Raw genomic sequence first — 15,195 nt, 5'->3', positions numbered from 1 at the left:
CTAACCTGCCAGTGTCTTTTATGGTGGCCACCAGCATTCTCGTCAGCTGTCGTATCTGTTCGCCGTAAGATATAGGCACGTCCATGAAAATGTCCAACAGCAAAGCGATACCTTCTTGGACTTCAGCTTCGTGTGTCACTCAGTACAAATATGCAGTCCTTTTCTTCCATACACCAGTTAAAACAACGTCAGAAGCTTCCCTATCCACTACATTCATGCAACAACAAATTACGTATCATCAGTTTCTCGAATCAGCGTGTTCTATGTGTAACGGTGATGTAGGAACTATCCATTTTCAAGAAGATCACATGGCTATGAATTCATTGCCAGTATCGATAAAGTAAAGAAATGGAGTGATTATTTGCAAATTATTGTCAACTACACAATGTCCCATCCCCTTTGAATTAACGCTGCCTAGCTCTGCACTCCTGTACATGCTCTGTCAAATGTAATGACCATTTTAAAAAAGCTGAAAGATGGAGGAGTTGAGCACTTCCTCTCTGGACCCTTTTGGCTTACAACAATGGAGCCACCAACTAAAAGCCGCTCCAAAGTCAGGTTAAGTGGATGTAGGAATGTTGCGGCCATTAACGTATTTATTCAGTCCCAACCCAGACCAGGCGGCGCCTTTGATAGTCCCACCGGGTGACTGAAGGGACGCCGATGTACTGATGCAAATGCAGTGTCAACTCGGCAATGGAGAGGGATTCCATGATCAATGTGGGATGAATGACTAACTGCAGCCCACAATAGACCAGCTCAGAAACTATTGCTTCTTGCGCACAATGCAACAAGGCAATAGCAGACACTGGCGAACAGGCAAAGGTGTACAACTCTAAAGCAGTGCCAGCTAACGCAGCTGTTCGTAGCAATGAAAGGCGCGGCCGATGGAAGCCGGTAAGCCACATCTTAATTACACACAGGAGCTCATTTTTGCAGATAATTGTAATGTACTCAACAGTCATCGCAAAGATATACAGATTCTGTGTCCCAGCGGGGACCCAGTAGATCGAGGTTGGCTAATGAACCAAGGGAAACTCCTCATCGCACCCCCTCAGATTCAGTGATAAGATGGCCCAGCAGATATCCCGTAAAAAAATGAACACAGTTCAAGCATGAAAACAGGAAGAAGTTGTACTGAACAGTGAAAAAAAAAGACAAAATAGAAATAGTGAACTGTCTGAGAACAAGATGTGCAATAAAGAGCAGCCTGAGACACCAACGGCGTCGTAGGGAAGTAGTCACGGTGTTGGACTGCCAAGTGGATGACCCGTGTTCACACCCCATTGTGCCATCTCTTATCTCTTTTTCTCCGTAATGTCATGAACTGTCCGTCCGGTCATCAAAATCTTTGTTTCCTTTCTCTAGTCTTAGCGGTTGTCATACTATACACTGGTCTTAGAACATTTCATACGGTAAGAATACGACGCAAGTAAATTTGATGAATGGTGAAAGCAGTCAAGATATCACGTAGACTTCTCATAGAAACGAAAAATAACAAATTAACGCGTAACAACAAAGGAATGCAACACGCAAGACTTCCAAAACGGAAAGCAAATTACAAATCGTTAAAATATATGTTCTGCCAGAGGACAGAGAAACTGTGAATCTGAAACTGTTGCAATCATTTGTTGCAGCTTATGTGACAGTCTGTTACGTTCACATCATTTCCTTAGGAGTAATAACATTCACATTCATACGAACACAATTCCGAAGACTACAAGAGCTGATACGTGCGACTATTATCGGACGATCAGCTTAACAACTGACGCATCCAAGTTGCAAACCAGAATAATATACAGAAAAATGAAAAAGAAAATTGAGGATGTGTTAGATGACGATAAGTTTGGCTTTACAAACGGTAAAGGCACGAGAGAAGCAATTCTGATGTGGCTGTTGATACTGGAAGCAAGTCTAAAGAAAATTCAAGGCACTTTCATAGGATTTGTCGACCTGGAAAAAGCGTTACACAATGTAAAATGGTTCAAGATGTTGGATATTCTGAGAAAATTGGGGGTAAGCTAGAGGAAGAGACGGGTATTATACAATACGTACAAGAGAGAAGTGTGATTATTAAGAGTCGAAGAAAGAAGTGCTCGAAATAAAAAGGCTGTAAGACAGGGATTTACTCCTTCCCTATACTGTTCAATCTGTATATCGAAGAAACAATGATGGAAATAAAAGAAAGGCTTAGGAGTGGAATTAAAATTCAAGGCAAAATTATATCTGTGATAAGATTCGCTGATGACATTGCTATCCTGAGTGAAAGTGAAGAAGAATTACATGACCTGTTGAATGGAATGAACGGTCTGGTAGGTACATACTACAGACTGAGAGTATATTGATCAAGAAACTAATGAGAAGTACCAGAAATGAGAACAGCGAGGAACTTAACAGTCACGAAGTAGATGAAGTTAAGAATTCTACTACTTAGGCAGCAAAATAACCAATGACGGACACAGCAAGGAGTAGCTCAAAAGCAGACTACCACTGGCAAAAACGGCATTCATGGGTAAGAGAAGTCTACTGGTGTCGAACATAGGCCTCGATCTGAGCAAGATATTTTTAAGAATGTATGTTTGGAGCACAGCATTCTACTGCCGTGAAACAAAAGAACCGAAGCATTTCAGATGTGGTGCTACAGACGAACACTGAAAATTATGTGGACGGATAAGGTAAGAAATTAGGATAAGGGCCCCGATGATTGGAAATCAGATAATTAATCAGGGAATGACTTCCATGGTAATAGAGCGAGCTGTAGAGGGCAAAAAACTGGAGAGGAAGAGAGAGATTGGAATACAACCAGGAAAGGTCGTATGTTGCAAGTACTACTCTGGGATGAAGTGGTTGAAAAAGGTGAGGAATTAGTGGCGGGCCGCATCAAATCCGTCAGAAGACTGATGAAAAAAAAGGACGAATATCTGTATCAGCCAAGGAGGTACCGTGTATCTCATTCACTTACGAGTCGTACAAACTAGGTGCTTAGATAAGATATTCCTATAGTATGACACACGTACAGTCACTAACGCCGGATATGAGACACCAGGCGTGTTTTCCAGTGGAGGATTCGGCGGAATTGTCGCCATGTCATCAAACGTTGCGGTTCAAATTTGGAAGCCACTTCCTTGCGGCTGTTAACAAAGAACTTGCAGAATCAACTGTCACTATAGGTCCCTACCTTACACTTCGCTTTTGCAAAGGGACTTTACGCCCCGACACAAACACAAATCTGAATAAAGCCAACACTGAAAAAAGGAAAATTAGCACAAGGGATAAACCTCCTGGCAGATTAAAACTGTGTGTGTGACCGAGACTCGAACTCGGGACCTTCACCTTCCGCTCTACCAACTGAGCTACCCAAGAACGACTCATGAGCCGTCCTCACAGATTTACTTCCACCAGTACGTCGTCTCCTACTTTCCAGACTTCACAGAAGCTCTGCTGCAAACCTTGCAGGACTAGCACTCCAGGAAGAAAGGATTTTGCGGAGACATGTCTTAGCCACAGCCTGGTGGATGTTTCCAGAATGAAATTTTCACTGCAGCGGAGTGTGCGCTGATATGGAATATCCTGGCAGAATAAAACTGTGTGCCGGACCGAGACTCGAACTCTGGAACATTGCCTTTCGCGAGCAAGTGCTCAACCAACTGAGCTCCCCAAGCACGACTCACGCGCCGTCCTCACAGATTTACTTCCGCTAGTACCTCGTCTCCTACTTTCCATAATTCACAGAAGCACTACTGCGAACCTTGCACACAGTTTTAATTTACAAGGAAGTTTCGTATCAGCGCACACTCCACTGCAGAGTGAAAATTTCATTCTGGAAACATCCCCCAGGCTGTGGCTAAGCCATATCTCCACAGAATCCTTTCTTACAAGAGTGCTAGTTCTGCAAGTTTCGCAGGATAGCTTCTGTGAAGTTTGGAATGTAGGAGACGAGGTACTGCTGGAAGTAAAGCTCTGAGGAGGGGACGTGATCCGTGCTTGGGTAGCTCAGTTGGTAGAGCACTTGCCCGCGAAAGGCAAAGGTCCCGAGTTCGAGTCTCGGTCCGGGACACGGTTTTAATCTGCCAGGAAATTTCATATCAGCGCACACTCCGCTACAGAGTGAAAATTTCATTCAGCACGAAGGATGTTTGAACACAGCTTGCCCGCTTGGCAGTCAAATACCGTAGCCAGGTATGTAACTTCCTCTCATTCCTCCAGTTACCTAAAACTACAAAAAAGGAAAGGTAATTCCACTTCTGCCCTAAAAATTTTAGAGTCCCCAAAAGAAAAACTCCAATAATGCAGGCGTTGGTCCCTTTAACAAAAGACCCCAATACCCTTTACCAAAAAATGGAGGGCACATGGAAGGTATTTTTTAATATTTTATTGTTATTTCTTATTTATTTTATTTTTTAAATTTATCGTAAATAAATCCGTCTCCAAGGCAGAAACAAGTCCTTTCAAAGTCTGGCTATCGCCTTCGACATCAGCGGGACAGAAAATCCCGATTGCTGGCGACACATTGTAGATCATCCGTGCACTTCTTCTCGAAAGTTTATGTGCATAACCATTGAGAAGATCGTATGTGTAAAACGGAAGAAAGGTCATTCGTCAGCTGTTCTTTGCATGGATGATCCAGCTGCGAAGGTGTCATGGAAAGGTCTCCGGAGAAAGTTGGAAAAATATTGTTGGTACTTGGTTTTCTTGACTACTGAACAATGCATTTCGTTAAGAAACTGAGAGAATTCGAGGACTAATTTGTCACTGCCACCAAACAGGTGATGGGCTGTGCGCTCGTTAATCCAAGTAACTGAGCAGGTATTTGCATGCGGAAAATTGTCCACGGCTGGGCAGAGAATTATTTGTGGGGTGATGCTGTAAGGCGTCGTGCGTGTGCCGAACGCCAGCATCTGGCAGACAAAAAGCCAAACATTACTCGACTCGCCGCACACAAGTCGATGGCAACCGTCGTTTTGCACGCCATTCGTGGTACATACAAGGTGGCAAGAATAGAGGCGTGCACTGCACACCACACGGCGTTCCAACCGACGAGGGGATGTTTTTCTTCAACCACGTTCGGTGGAAGCTGTGATTTCAGCGAGGCATACACTATCTTGGCCGTTGGCAGTAGTGGAGGGAGAAGCCCGGTCCTGATGGAGCTGTATTCAGGAAAAAATAAGTAAAAAATGGACACTGAGACGGCTGGCAGCGGCACTGGAGCAATGAGTGAACTCGGGGTAAAGGCCCGCATCAGTAGGCAGGTGAGGCATGTAGGAGTGCGTCGCCACGTCTTGACATACATGCTTACAAAGAGTGGTGGACGTGACAGTGACTGAGGCCTTTGTCCTAAGGGAGGCAGAAGGACTCATAGCTGACTTTAAATAACGGGCCATGACTTTTAAAGGAATCCAATGCAGCCAACACCCGTCTGGCCTCTGACGGCGGTATGGAGAATGTCTGACCTACGTGCGGGATTCACGACGCAACATAAACATTAACAAAACGGGTCCTTTGCAGCTTTTCCAAGGTTCGGAGTCGATGGTCACAGAGCTCTGCTCGGATCCGGCGTAATAATCATCTACTGTTAAGGGCCACTGATTGCCACTAGTCGGTTGTAAAATCAACACCCAGACATCGTACCACGTCGTAGATCCGCAGGGGAGCGACGAATTCACTGGGAAGACCACGGCCTATGGGCCTTGCGCGAGATTTGCGAAAATTAAAAACCCCGCCCGAAGCAGCTCCGTAGGACTCCACCCGCTCCCGCTCCATCGTTTTCATTGCTCAGGAGGAGGACCAGATTGAACGTGCAGGCTGCGCAACAAAACGTGTGTCCACCAAGAGTCATCCCGGTGAGGCGTTGGTGGAGGCCGCAAAGTAACGATGCCATGGCGAGAGAGTACAGGATCGCAGAAAGAAGGCATCCTGGCCGCACCGATCGTTGTACCAGGATGAGCGGCGTAAGACGGCCACTGTACAGAATTCTGGAGTAGACACATTATTACCGCCACAAAGCTCTCTGGGAATCCCAAATTCCGTGTCACCGCTGTCAGGTAAGAGTGACCAATCCTGCCGAATACCTGACTGATATCAAGGGAGGACAGAACCCCTGTAACGTGCCGCGTCCACGCAAGCGTAGTCATGCGACGGTATCGACATAGTGCAGTCCAGATGTTGTGATAGCCTCCTATAGAGACCTTATCGTGGGAAAACGTCGTACCATGCGACCATCCTCAGATGTACTGTCAAAACCGGGTAAAGGTCTTCATATCACAGTTCAGGAACGGCAGAGGTTCTACCGTTTGTTTTATGGACAGAAACGAACAATACGTCGATGAAGACACCAGGAAGCTGTACGTCAGGAAACACCAAGTCGCGGGATACATCCGCCCAGGCCGGCCGCAGTAATTGGCGGTAGGCACTGAAAAACTCTAACGAGGCTTCAGTGACAACCTCCTCAGTCAAATCATCAAGTAAGGCAATCAACACGTCCTGAGGTAGTGTGTCATATGTAAGGCGTGAGATTTCTTGGATTACGGCGGCCCGCAAACAGTTAACTACAGTGGGCGTGGAGAGCATTTCCGATAGCACGTAGCGATGTGGCACAGCGACTGTGAGCTAACGTCACGGCAGCGGCCGTCGCCGAACGCTCGTGTTCTGCGATGGTGCGGTACATAGACGGAGCTCCGTGGTCCGTTCTATCCTAGGTGCTCGCACGAACAATCGTCCCTTCGAGATGCTGCCTCGTGTGTGCTGTGATCCGCCTCGTGAGTGCTGTGATCCGGTTCCTGCTAGCTGTCGGGCAGGAGAGTGCGGTAATGCTGAACAATCACGCAGCATGCGGTAGTAAAAATCTAGTGAGCGCTACCTCAACGCGGCGATCTCCCTTCCGTGACAAATAAACGCCTTGGCGCATATTAATCATCAACAGAGTGAAATCGGGTAAGACCATCGCCGACACGTGCATGACGTCAGCGTTGCTTCCATAGGCTGTCGGCATTCAGGCGAATGTAGGTGTGTCACGTTCAATTTCCAGGTGCCTCGCCCATGGTATACGATCTGGCGGTGCAAGGTGATTGCAAATATATAGGCCGCATGCTCGGGAAAAGTGACTGGCCGTATTTCAACGGCCCGAGTGCCCCGAAAAATAATGCGCGAAAGGTGTAAACGGTCTATACGGCTAGGGGAGTGGTTGGTATAGTGTGTGAAGCGCGCCTCGTACATACCAAATGTGTCCACGAGGCGAAGGTTGATTATGATGGTGGAGATCGCCGGACATGGAACGTAGTATGGCAGTTAATCCTTCAGCGCCTGGGTGGAGTTACAATCCCCACCGAAGATTAGGGCTTTCTGGGGTCCAAAACAATAAGAGGGGCTGCACTGCATCTGGAAAGAAAGCGGACCGATGACGGCGTCCTCCCGATCTGGAGGGCACATAGATATTAACGATTCTGACGTCATGCAGATTCGGCGCCTTTCCTCTCGAGTCAGGGAGGAAAGCGACGTCTTCGGCAATTGGCCATCACGGAGAAGGATTGCCACACCACTACCAGTGCAGACGCGTGTGACACGTGAGCAGTCCATCCGTAACGGCAGACGAAATCCTCGACGTAGACCTCCGTGAGGAGCACAATGTCTATATCGGCCGCGAAACATCGTCAGTTTGTGGCGCGCACGAGTGTTTCTGATATAGAGAGTCGCCAGTCGGTATTGTTAGGTCGCCAAGTGCGTCGGGAAGGCGGCGGCCGTCATTGGCGGGTCAGCCGCAGCATCCACCGCGTTTTCAGTCACTGTGTCGCAGCTATCCCGACACCTCCATCGGGACGTCTCCTTCCGCGGCACCAGGCATTATCACAGCGTCATCCTTGACGTCATCAGCCCAGGAGCTCTCAGTACAGATGCGGTGTCCCGTGATGGACCTCTGAAGACCTTGCAGGTGGAGTTGGCACAACAGAAGGGACGTCACCCATGACGCTTGCGGGAGGGTTCGACGCCGCCGCGTCACGATGACGTGAATCTCTCGTTGGTTGAGTTGGTGGAACATTGCCGTCCGACATCTGCTCAGCAGCGGACTTTGTGTCATCGGTTTTGTCGTCGTCAACTTGTGGCCCCATTTTTTGAAGATTGTCATCCGATGCCCCCTCCGGTGCTTTGGTGAGGACTTTTCTTTACGCACATGCTGTTCTGTGTCGGAATGGTAGCGCTTGTCCATCGCCTCCGTGCCTGATGGAAGAAAGCCAGAGGTCGGTACAACGGCAGGCGTCAGATCCATCTCCGTGTCTCGGTCAGCGGTACTAGGTAGGCGAGTGTTTCCTCCCGATAGTGCCTCTGGTTGCAGTCACATGTGTCGCATTAGTCTTCTCGAGGGTAGTCGTCATCTGCGACGGGTCGCGTGGGTCGTGTGGAAGAACTGTGGACGGCGCAGTGCTGGCGGCATCTTGTCGTCGTTGAGTGGTGTCTGCACAATCCAGCGCTGGATAATGTTTTAGCGCATATGCCCTATATGGCAGCAGCCAGTGCAGGTATGGGGCTGCCCGACATACATAATGACGCCCCTGCATCCAGCTGTTACCAAGTAAAATGTCACATGCTTCACCAACTCAGTTTTCACTTGACGGACGCCGTTGAGTACAGGGTAGGTCACAAAAGTTTTCCATTTTTCAGCCAGGTGTTGAGTGCATTGCCATACGGCTTAAAAGCAGACATGACGACGTCCGGCGGGACCTCGAACGGGAGTTCGGAGGCCCAGATCGAACGCAGGCCGACACCTGCGTTAACAATCATTACGTCACCTGCGTGTCCTTCGGTGTGCTTAAACTTGAGGTTTCACGCGTAACCAATCACAAATTTGGTACATAGTTCTTCAGTTCGCACTTTCACATATACAAAGTTCCCAGTAATGGAATGGTGGATGTCATTGATATCCGGCGGATCGAGGTGATGATCATCCCGTATAAAGTTCTCAGTTTCGTAAGGTTTTGGTCGTGCGTATTCTGCTTGGAATGCGATCTTGATTGTTGTCCGGCGATAAATGCCTGCCGTGGCTCTTTCCTAAGAGGGATTAAGTACAGGAAACCGCGGCGAGATGTAAACAACGAGCGTTCGAACTCCACAACAGGGGCGCAGCAGGCGTTCATGTCTCAAGGCTACGCGAGCCGAACTTCCTTAACAACGACGCCATTTGTCTGCGGGTCTGTTATACTCGTGTATTGCAGTTCTTTTTCTTGGATTGTTATGTGCTTTCATTTTGCGTTGTTTTCGTAGTTCAGTCTACTTTCTTCCTATTTTCATACCTAATATAAGTTCAGTTTTTGACAATCTGTCCACTGGGCCCTTTCACTACTAAATGTGAGGGAGAGGGGGATGATATTTGTTTACCAGTGTTATCATCAAGGTGCAGCTGACAAAAACTGAAGAGTTTGGGTGTTGAGAGAGGATCGGTAAAGACAGAGCTACGAAGCGAAATAGTTCGTGGAGGGTTCGGATCAGCGCTTATTTTGTTTTGCCTCGAGCCTAGATACACCACTGGCCATTAAAATTGCTACACCAAGAAGAAATGCAGATGATAAACGGGTATTCATTGGACAAATATATTATAAAAGAACTGACGTGTGATTACATTATCACGCAGTTGGGATGCATAGATCCTGAGAAATCAGTACCCAGAACAACCACCTCTGGCCCTAATAACTGCCTTGATACGCCTGGGCATTTAGTCAAACAGCGTTTGGTGGCGCAAACAGGTACAGCTGCCTATGCAACTTCAACACGATACCACAGTTCATCAAGAGTAGTGTCTGGCGTATTGTGGCGACCATTTGCTCGACCACCATTGACCAGACGTTTTAAGTTGGTGAGAGATCTGAAGAATGTGCTGGTCAGGTCGGCAGTCGAACATTTCCTGTATTCAGACAGGCCTGTACAGGACCTGCAACATGCGGTCCTGCATTATCCTGCTGAAATATAGGGTTTCGCAGGGATCGAATGGGTAGAGCCACAAATGTAACGTCCACTCTTCAAAGTGCCGTCAATGCGAACAAGAGGTGACCGAGACGCGTAACCAATGGCAACCCATACCATCACGCCGGGTGATACGCCAGTATGGTGATGACGAATACACGCTTCCAATGTGCGTTCAGCACGATGTCGCCATACACGGATGCGACCATCATGATGCTGTAAACAGAACCTGGATTCGTCCGAAAGAATGACGTTTTGCCATTCGTGCACCCAGGTCCGTCGTTGAGTACACCATCACAGGTACTCCTGTCTGTGATGCAGCGTCAAGGGTAACCGCAGCCATGGTCTCCGAGCTGATAGTCCATGTTGTTGCAAACGTCGTCGAATTGTTCGTGCAGACGTTTATTGTCTTGCAAACGTCCCCATCTGTTGACTCATGGATCGAGACGTGGCTGTACGATCCGTTACAGCCATGCGGATAAGATGACTTTCATCGCGACTACTAGTGATACGAGGTCGTTGGGATCCAGCACGGCGTTCCGTATTACCCTCCTGAACCCACCGATTCCATATTCTGCTAACAGTCATTTGATCTCGACCAACACGAGCAGCAATGTCGCGATACGATAACCCGCAACCGCGATAGGCTACAATCCGACCTTTATCAAAGTCGGAAACGTGATGGTACGCATTTCTCCTCGTGCCACGAGGCATCACAACAACGTTTCACCAGGCAACGCCGGTCAACTGCTGTTTGTGTATGAGAAATCGGTAGGAAACTTTCCTCATGTCAGCGCGTTGTAGGTGTCGCCACCGGTGCCAACCTTGTGTGAATGCTCTAAAAAGCTAACCATTTGTATATCACAGCATCTTCTTCCTGTCGGTTAAATTTCGCGTCTGTAGCACGTCATCTTCGTGGTGTAGCGATTTTAATGACCAGTAGTGTAGAACTACGAATTTAGAGATGTACTGAGGAAAGTAAGTTAGTTCTTCAGCGAGATTTTGCAAACACATACGATTACTAAAGAAAGCTTACAGTGATACTAAAAATTTCATCGACAAGCTACGCCATTTTAAATTAAATATCGGTCTTTAAACTGCTTATCTTCCCTCTGTGACGTTCGCAAATATTACATGTTTCTGTAGGCGAATAACTGTCTTTCTGTTCATATTGTGGCGTCTTGTAAATCAGGACGGATGATGAGGCAAGGGTAAAGTTTGTTAATAAATGAAAATTTAGAAATATTCATTTGATATCGGGAAGAACTAGATGAGGTGGATCTCATATCAGAATAATTCCATATAGTGCAGTGGGAAACGTAGGCCTTACTAGAACCTACCAAAATGGTTTCGATTAATACACGATCCGAAAAGAATTACTTCAGTAGTCGACACACCAATGGATACCCACAAACACAGGAAAATGAAAAGAAGTATTGGGCAACTGTAAAACATACGCTTATCTAAATCAAGGATAAAAATTAAATATGTCAAAGTGGTTGCATATGAGAATATGTAAATGAAATTTAAACAACAACGCTGAAATATTTCCACTAGGATAATAAGCCGTTAAATTAAGTACGAGTATAAAATCGAACTACTCGGAAAAGCCGGGTTCTAGTCCGCTAAAGGGATATCGCTGAACTAAGAGCAGACAGAGAACTATAGAAACGTAGGTGAGCCAACAGTAAAACCTCTAAACAAATTGAAATATACTTATTTCTAAAACTTATATAGTGATCTGCCAGAAGATTTTGTCCACCAACCCACTGTTGATATAAACTCGTTCAGGAGATAGCAGCGTAACCTGGCAAGAAATGACTACTAGTCAGACACACGCACTATGCATGTAGTATCAGTGAACATGCTGTCCCTTTGTATAATGGGAAAAGCACGCTATCTATCTGAGGTTCACCTAAGGCAGGTGGTGGGTCTCCTTAACAAGTGCTGGTCGAGCGTATAAGTCGATAGAATAGCAAGACCTGCTCGTCCTAAGTAATATTCATTTGTAGCTGTTGCTAGAAAATCGGTGTGGTGTCACCGCCAGACACCACACTTGCTAGGTGGTAGATTAAATCGGCCGCGGTCCATTTAGTACATGTCGGACCCGCGTGTCGCCACTGTGTGATCGCAGACCTAGCGCCACCACAAGGAAGGTCTCGTGATACGAACAAGCACTCGCCCCAGTTGTACGGACGACCTAGCTAGCGACTAGATGTACGAAGCCTTTCTCTCTCATTAGCCGGGAGACAGAATAGCCTTCAGCTAAGTTAATGGCTACGAACTAGCAAGGCGCCATTAGCCTTACAGTGATTGTAATTAAAGTCTCCTGTGTATAGTCAAGAGCGATGTACCACAATGACTGATTAAAGATAAGTATTAATCCAGCTACGTTCTTTTCTTCATAGCATTAATTACGTAGCCTGTTCCAGTACTTCACGCCCGTCTGCGTTAGTCTAGCGTGCATTTTCAGCCATCTCGATCTACAAGGTGTTGGCCCAGCTGCCGACACATCAATCGGCATCCCAAATGGTTGCGGCACGTACTATGGATGTTCGTTCTCTAGCTACCGATGGTAAATTTTTCCCAAAGAGGTCACGGCCGGTGCCATGGCCCGATTTTCGAGCAACTATGCTCAGTGGAAGAAGAGATAAAATAAGCGATCACGTTTTTCAGCTTATCCATATATACTAGACCGTTTCTGAAAAAAAGGGATAAAGTTTTCGAAGGAATTTAGGTGCCTTATAGCGTGCGATGCGCTCAGCTGAAGTGGTGGCATAGTGAACAGCGTCCAGGCTTTTTCATTTTTGCTTCCTATGTTCGGAACCGGATTAATGTTTTGATGTATTTTACTTTTTTTTATTTATTCTCCCATGTTATTACATGGATATTTATTACCAAATTAGGGGTTGCAAGGGCATTAAATTAGTCGTAAAATTTTACTGGGTTTCATAGTAAGGTTCAAACATTTGTTGTAAGGGTGTTTCAAACGTCGACGGCAAAACTCCAGGAATGGACTCCTTCATGGAAGAAGAAGATATAATGTCCAGAAAGAAGAGCTCTAAAGTGCACATTAAAAGAGGTACAAACACCTCTTCATTAACGATGCTGTGAGACAAGTAAGTCCTACCGCAATGTCTTTGGGTTTCATATTTTGGGAGGAGATAGTATGGAGCGAAAACAAGTAAGTCTAGTAAACAAGAGCTTTAAAATGCTTGCCTTATGAGCTGAGCACTTGTTGATCTTCGTAACTGTGACATCCATCTCTTCTAGTAAGCAAGTGCTCATAGTTCGTTAGATCTTCTATTGAGCAAGTGCTCATAGCTCGTAAGGTATGCATGTATGCATTTTACGGCTAGTGTTTACTGGATCCTTTTATTGTTTTAGTGGAGACTATGACCTTCCAAGAATAGAAACAGCAGACAGCTAACAGTAAAAGATATTTGTTTCGCATGATCGAAGACGAAGAAATACTCGTAGCTCTTCAGATATGCATTTTAGAGTCCAAGTTTACCACACTTATTCTATTCTTGCTATACGAGGAATCCCTTACTTAATATTTGCCGTGAAGTTTTTGAATTATCCTTTTAAATTCTCAAATTTTTTTATTTCATTCTTATACCAGGTAGGTACTCGTGGTCTAGGAGTAGCGTCTTTGATTCATTATCAAAACGTCTTCAGGCCCGGGTTCGATCCCCGCCACTGCCTAAATTTTGATAAATAATCAGCATTGGCGGCCGAAGACTTCCGGCATAAGAAGTCATCCTCATTCTGTCAACGGCCTTGTCAAAGATGGCGGAGGAGCGGATAGAGGTTCAGGGCACTCTCTTGTCCTAGGGGTGGGAAATTTCCCCTAAAGGCGGTAGAATCAGCTATGATCAACGACATAAGGATGCAGAAGGCAATGGAAACCACTGCATTAAAGACACGTTACGTGTATCCTCAGGACATGTGGCCTGTAATTGAAGAAGTGTCATGATGATCTCTCCACTGGCAAAAGATTCCGGAATAGTCCCCCATTCGGATCTCCGGGAGGGGACTGCCAAGGGGGAGGTTACCTTGAGAAAAAGGTTGAATAATCAACGAAAGGATAACGTTCTACGAGTTGGGGCGTGGAATGTCAGAAGCTTGAACGTGGTAGGGAAACTAGGAAATCTGAAAAGGGAAATGCAAAGACTCAATCTAGATATAGTAGGGGTCAGTGAAGTGAAGTGGAGGGAAGACAAGGATTTCTGGTCAGATGAGTATCGGGTAATATCAACAGCAGCAGAAAATGGTATAACAGGTGTAGGATTCGTTATGAATAGGAAGGTAGGGCAGAGGGTGTGTTACTGTGAACAGTTCAGTGACCGGGTTGTTCTAATCAGAATCGACAATAGACCAACACCGACAACGATAGTTCAGGTATACATGCCGACGTCGCAAGCTGAAGATGAACAGATAGGGAAAGTGTATGAGGATAATGAAAGGCTAATGCAGTATGTAAAGGGGGACGAAAATATAATAGTCATGGGCGACTGGAATGCAGTTGTAGGGGAAGGAGTAGAAGAAAAGATTACAGGAGAATATGGGCTTGGGACAAGGAATGAAAGAGGAGAAAGACTAATTGAGTTCTGTAACAAGTTTCAGCTAGTAATAGCGAATACCATGTTCCAGAATCACAAGAGGAGGAGGTATGCTTGGAAAAGACCGGGAGGTACGAGAAGATTTCAATTAGATTACATCATGGTAAGGCAGAGATTCCGAAATCAGATACTGGATTGTAAGGCGTACCCAGTAGCAGATATAGACTCAGATCACAATATAGTAGTGATGAAGAGTAGGCTGAAGCTCAAGACATTAGTCAGGAAGAATCAATACACAAAGAAGTGGGATACGGAAGTACTAAGGAATGACGAGATACGTTTGAAGTTCTCTAGCGCTGTAGATACAGCAATAAGGAATAGCGCAGTAGGCAGTACAGTTGAAGAGAAATGGACATATCTAAAAAGGGCCATCACAGAAGTTGGGAAGGACAACATGGGTGCAAAGAAGGTAGCTGCGAAGAAACCATGGGTAACAGAAGAAATACTTCAGTTGATTGATGAAAGGAGGAAGCACAAACATGTTCCGGGAAAATCAGGAATACAGAAATACAAGTCACTGAGGAATGAAATAAATAGGAAGTGCAGGGAAGCTAAGACGAAATGGCTGCAGGAAAAATGTGAAGACATCGAAAAAGATATGATTGTCGGAAGGACAGACTCA

The 15,195-nt window shown here is 46.0% G+C and overlaps 1 non-coding gene across 1 annotated transcript; it reads left to right on the top strand.

The window, feature by feature from the left end:
• The first annotated feature begins 3,982 nt into the window (after nt 1-3,982).
• Nucleotides 3,983-4,057, top strand: Trnas-cga. Its single transcript has one exon. It is a non-coding gene; the product is annotated as a tRNA-Ser (tRNA).
• Nucleotides 4,058-15,195: the final 11,138 nt, after the last annotated feature.

Source organism: Schistocerca americana, chromosome 3 (assembly GCF_021461395.2).
Source record: "Schistocerca americana isolate TAMUIC-IGC-003095 chromosome 3, iqSchAmer2.1, whole genome shotgun sequence".
In the NCBI taxonomy this organism is placed as follows: domain Eukaryota; kingdom Metazoa; phylum Arthropoda; class Insecta; order Orthoptera; family Acrididae; genus Schistocerca; species Schistocerca americana.
The sequence above is the reverse complement of the archived record's forward strand: the minus strand, read 5'-3'. Positions and strand labels throughout refer to the sequence as shown.